The sequence below is a fragment of the Orcinus orca genome, chromosome X, assembly GCF_937001465.1.
Source record: "Orcinus orca chromosome X, mOrcOrc1.1, whole genome shotgun sequence".
Classification (NCBI taxonomy): domain Eukaryota; kingdom Metazoa; phylum Chordata; class Mammalia; order Artiodactyla; family Delphinidae; genus Orcinus; species Orcinus orca.
In genome coordinates, this window is record NC_064580.1 from 24,765,980 (window position 1) to 24,772,348 (window position 6,369).

The 6,369-nt window shown below is 37.4% G+C and overlaps 1 pseudogene; it reads left to right on the forward strand.

The window, feature by feature from the left end:
- Positions 1-1,172: 1,172 nt before the first annotated feature.
- Positions 1,173-5,942, forward strand: LOC101276372 (dynein light chain 1, cytoplasmic-like; annotated as a pseudogene).
- The last annotated feature ends 427 nt before the right edge of the window (positions 5,943-6,369 follow it).

Here is a 6,369-nt window from a genome sequence, read left to right on the forward strand (position 1 = left end):
GCAGTATATATTCATCTGCTCTCTGTCACGACATAATTCCAAGAGACTCCAATCATGTGGCTATTCTGCAGAACATAATGCAGGTCCAAGGTGATAATACTACAAACCCCTTTCATCATAGAGGCAACGGTGATTCTTCATTACCAGGTACTGTCTGATCCACCAAGTCATAAAATTGTGGGAGATAACATCAAGTTAATAGAAGTTGAGGCAAGAAATGGCAAATAATCTGGATATTATGGTAAGACACAGGTACAACAGGATAGAAAATAAACTCTACAAAGATTCAGGAGACTGCCACTTTATTAATTTTTTAGGAGTCCAGGGATCTGGTATATTCCAGTACATTCTCTTAAAGGTTAAGACATGTTATTGCACCTTGAACATCTTACCATTAAGAAAAAAGTCTTTGCAGACTCTACAGGGGGAATATAACACATGTGAGAATGCTACTCTGATCCATTAATCTACTGACTTAGAAGACTGCGAGCTTTGAGTAGGGCCCAAAGCAAGAGACTGCTCTGGAACAGGTTCAGGCTATGATACATGGCATACATGGCAGATACCAAGGTGCTAGAGGCACCCGTATATAAAGATGCCACATATATTCACAGTTCAGGCCCCTAGGATTCTGGAATAAGGACATGCCATTTGCAGCAGAGAACTATTCACCATTCAAAAGGCAATGCTTGGCATGTTGCTGGGCCCTGGTAGAAGGGGAATATCTAACCATGGGGCATCAAGGGACCATGTGACCAGAATTGCTTATCATAAACTGGGTACTTTCTGATCCACCAAGTCATAAAACTGCAGAAGAAGGCATAGCAGGAATTCATCAAATGATAAAAGTTGTATATTCAAAATGGGCCTGGGACAGTCAAGAAAGGAACTCAAAGAGGTAGCACAGACCTATTTTATACCTACTGCTGCTGCTCTGAGGACTTCTCCAATGGCATTATGGGGGATTCCCTATAGGCCTGGTTCACAGATGAGTTGGCTCAATATGTTGGTGCAAGCTGAAAGTTAGCTACTACTACTAGATTACATTATAGCCTCACTCCAGGGTGGGCCTTAAAGACATTGGTGAGGGGAAACCCTCCCAATGGACATAGCTTTAAACAGTGTTATTTGGTCAACTTGATGTGAAGGAATAAGCAGCCTGAGGTTAGAATATGCGTAGAATCCTGTGCAGTGTTGAATATGTTGGCTGGTTGGACAGCTGCCTGGAAGGAGCACAAATGGAAGATCATGGTCAAGGAGGTCTGAGAAATAAGCATATGAATGGATCTATTGGGGTGGTCATGAAGTAGGCAGATCCTTTTCTCATTTTCATGCCCATAAGGGAGCATCCAGCACTAGAAAGACAGTGAAAAACCAGGTGGTTAAGTTGACCCAACCAGTGGAGTTCAGCCAGCCTCTGCCCTAAGCCTCCTCATTCTTTGTACAATGGTGCCATAATAAGAATAACCATAGTGCCAGAGGTGCGGACCTCTACACATAGGTCTAAGTGAATAGTCTTGCACTCACCATAATGTTTCCAAGGTACATCCATGTTGTAGCATATATCAAAATTTCATTCATTTTTTAAAATTTATTTTTCATTGAAGTATAGTTGATTTAAAATGTGTTACTTTCTGGTGTACAGCAAAGTGATTCAATTATATATATATACTTTTTCATATTCTTTTCCATTATAGTTTATTACAGGATACTGAATATACTTCCCTGTGCTATACAGTAACACCTTGTAGTGTATCCATCCTATATATAATAGCTTGCCTCTGCTAATCCCAAACTCCCAATGCATTTCTCCCCCCCCCACCCCTCCCCCTTGGCAACCACAACTCTGTTCTCTATGTCTGTGAGTCTGTTTCTGTTTCGTATATACGTCCATTTGTCTCATATTTTAGATTCCACATATAAGTGATGTCATATGGTATTTGTCTTTCTCTTTCTTACTTCACTTAGTATGACAATCTCTAGGTCCATCCATGTTGCTGTAAATGACATTATTTCATTCTTTTTTATGGCTGAGTAATATTCCATTGTATATATATATACCACATCTCCTTTATCCATTCACCTGTCAATGGACATTTAGGTTGCGACCACGTCTTGGCTATTGTAAATAGTGCTGCTATGAACATAAGAGTGCATGTACCTTTGATTTATAGTTTTGTCCAGATATACATTCAAAAGTGGGATTGCTGGATCATATGGCAACTCTATTTTTAGTTGTTTGAGGAAGCTCCATACTGTTTTCCACAGTGGCTGCACCAATTTACATTCCCACCAACAGTGTAGGAGGGTTTCCTTTTCTCCATACCCTCTCCAGCATTTTTTATTTGTAGAGAAATTTCATTCTTTTTAATGGCTGAATAATATTCCATTTTATATACAACATTTTGTTTATGCACTCATCTGTTGATGGGTTGTTTGCTCCTTTTGACTATTGTGAAAAATGCTGCTATGAACATTGGTGTACAAATGTCTTGTTTGTGTCTGTGCTTTAAAGTATTTGGATGCATACCTAGGAGTGGAATTGCTGGGTTATATGGTAGTTCTGTGATTAATATTTTGAGGAAGTGCCAAACCTTTTTCCACAGCAGCTTCACCATTTTACTTTCCCACCAGCAATGCACTAGGGTTTCAATTTCTCAAGATCCTCACCAACAGATGTTATTTTCCATTAAAAAAATTATAGCCATTCTAGTATGCGTGACATGTTATCTCATTGGGGTTTTGATTTATATTTCACTAATGACTAAGGATGTTGAGCATATTTTCGTGTACTTATTGGGCACGTGTATATCTTCTTTAGCGAACTGTCTATTCAAGTCTTTTCCCCATTTTTTAATTGGGTTATTTATTTTTGTTGTTCTTGAGTTGTAGGAATTCTTTATATATTCTGGATATTAGTCCCTTATGAAATGAATGACTTACAATTTCTTCCATTCTGTAGACTGTCTTTTTACTTTCTTGATAGTGTCCTTTGATGCACAAAGTTCTTAATTTTGATGAAGTCCTATATATATATATTTTTTTCTTTTGTTGCCTGTGCTTTTGGTGTCAAATTCATGGAATCACAGACAGACCCTATGTCATGATTTTCCTTGATGTTTTCTTACAAGAATCTTATACAGATCTTTTTCAACTTATGATGGGGTTATATCCCAATAAAACCATTGTAAATTTAAAATACTGTAAGTTGAAAATGCATTTAATACACCTAAACCTACTGAACATCATAGCTTAGCCTGGCCTAACTTAAACGTGCCCAGAACACTTACATTAGCCTACCCTGGGCAAAATCATCTAACACAAAAGCTATTTTATAATAAAGTACTGAATATCTCATGTAATTTATTGAATATTGTACTAAAAGTAAAAAATTGAATGGTTGTATGGGTACAGAATGGTTGTAAGTATACTGGTTGTTTACCCTCAGGATGCTGTGGCTGACTGGTAGCTGCAGCTTGTTGCTTCTACCCACTATGCAATTTGGACACCTGTGGAAGACAGATGGAAGGAAGGTTGGGAAGGAAAAGTCTTAGACTGCAGTACAATTTTAAGAAAGTTTCAGTATGGTTGATGGGGAGTCCTTGAGCCAAAGTTGCTCCTTAGAGAAGTCCTATACCTTGCAGGAATCATTGGCTAGAAGCAACCTGTGGGAAGTGCTGTGATGGATTCAGAGCTCAACAGCCGAGGCTATTGATCAATTATGTGAGCAACATTTTCATGGCTGCCATACCCCCACCCTCATTTCTATGAGTTTGAAAAGGTGATGACCACTAAATGTAAATGATTTACTTGAACCAAGTCTGAAACTTTATGTACCTTGGAAACTGATACTTCCCAATTATTTTAACCTTTATGACCAGCTGGATTTGCCCTTACTCAAATTATACTGGCAATGAGTTTTATAAGTCCTGAAATATGAGAATCCATGCCCCATGGAACCGGCATTCTAGTGAAGGTTATAGACATGTCAGCAATGAAATATAATACAAGGTGAAAGGAAATGCATGTTTAATAAAGGTATAAACAACGTATTGTGGAGGGGCAGGGAGGAATGGGAGGTTTCACAAAGCTGGTATTTCATAAGGGACTTCACAGATGAGTAGTGTTCCAAAGCAGATTAACTGAAAGTAACTCAACTAATATGCATTTATTGTTTGAAGTAATGAGAACTAATGAGTTAATGTAGATCTGTAGTTCTCAAGCTTTAGTGCACATCAGAATCATCTGGAGGGCTGGTTAAAACACAGATTACTGAATCTACCCCCACCCACAGAGTTTCTGAATCAGTAGGTCTGGGAATAGAGCCTGAGAATTTGTATTTCTAACAAGTTCCCAGGTGCTGCTGACATTGTTGCTCTGGGCAGCACACTTGGAGAACCAAGCAAGTAATACAAGAATAGTGGTGTTTTAGAATATGAGTTAATGAGTATGAGAAATACTCATATGCGTAATGAGTAGGCACTCTCATACTTCTCTCCCTTTAATTAGCCTGGAACATGTTATCCATCACTGGATTATTATCAAGAGCACAGGAGCTTTGGAACTGAGCAAGCCTGGGTTCAAGATAGGAATTCTTGGGCTTTGATTTTTTTGTTTGATTGTTTTTTGTGCTTTTGGATTCATTACCTCCCATACCCCCAGCCACTGGCAATCACCCATCAGTTTCTGTCCCTAGAGTTTTACCTTTCCCAGAATGTTACACAAATGGATGAATATAGTGTGTAGATTTTGGGGTCTGGTTTCTTTCACTTGCCAACATGCATTTGACATTTTTCCATGTTCTTACAGATATCAGTATTTCATTCATTTGTATTGCTGAGTAGTATCCCATTGTATGCACACACCACACTGTCTATCCATTCATCAGCTGAAGGACATTTTCATCATTTCCAAATTTTGGCATTATGAGTAAAGCTTCTGGAAATATAATCATTTCACTTAGGTAAATATCTAAGAGTGAAGTTTCTACGTCATGTGGCAAGTGTATGTTTAACTTTATAAGAAACCGCCAAACTGTTTTCCAACGTGGCTGTACCATTTCGCATTTCCACAGTGATACATGAGAATTCCAGTTTCTCCACATGTTTGCCAGCATTTAATATTGTCAGTTTATTATTATTTTTAAATTTAAGCCACTCAAATAAGTATATGGTGGTATTTTGTTGTCGCTTTAAGCTTCCCTAATGATTAATGATGTTAGTATCTATTCATGTGCATATTCGCAATCCATATACTCTCTTTGGTGAAATTTTGCTTTGGTGTTTCTAGTATAGATAACTTATAACACTCTACTCTCAAGTAATATATCACTGCACCTGTAGTAGAAGAACCTTTAAATAGTACAATTTATTTACTTTCTCCTGGTCCCTGTGTTATTGTCATACAGTTTATTTTTACATCTGTTGTAAATACCACAATACATTGTTATTATTTTTTATTTAAGCATTCAATTATCTTTTAGAGTAATTTAGAACATAAGAAAACACCATTTTGTATTTACTCACATATTCCCGAATTCTGGTGTTATTTGGTCTTTTGTACAGATGCAGATTTTTATGTGGTATCATTTCCTTTTACCCAAAGATCTCCCTTTAAAATTGTATGTCTGGCCAGCCCCTACCCCAGCAGACTGGATGCAGTCAGCCTGCCCCTACTTCACTGTGACCAAAATGCTGTGATTAAAAATGCTGTTATGTCAGAGGAAATGCAACAGGACTTGGTGGACTGTGCTACTCAGGCATTGGAGAAATATAGAGACGGATATAGCAGCCTATATTAAGAAGGAGTTTGAAAAGAAGCACAATCCCACCTGGCACTGAATCGTGGGGAAGAACTTCAGTAATTACATGACACATTAAACCAAATACCTCATCTACTTGTACCTGGGCCAAGTGGTCATTCTTCTGTTCAAATCTGGTTAAAAGCACAGACTGTCCCACACACCCAGTGATACATCCAAAAACAAGGACTACAGCCTAAATTCCAAACACTGGACTTAAATCTTCAGCCTTGCCTAAGGCAACACCTCGATCTTTGAACATTTTTTGTGTTGTTTTATACAAGGCATTCTCTGTACTAATTTGTTGTGGTTCTAAAACAATTAATAAAACAACTTACATTTGTATATATGTTCTATTCCTTAACTCTCTGCCACATATTTTCCCTCCTCATAGTCTATTCCTTTCAAAAAAAAATAGATACATCTGTTAGAGAAATGTGTGTTTTAAAATAAATAAATAAATACAAATAAAATTGCATGTTGGCTAGTGATGATTTTGCTTTTTGTATGTTTGAATAAATATTTCACTTTTATTACTGAAATATATTTTTACTGGCTATATCATTCAA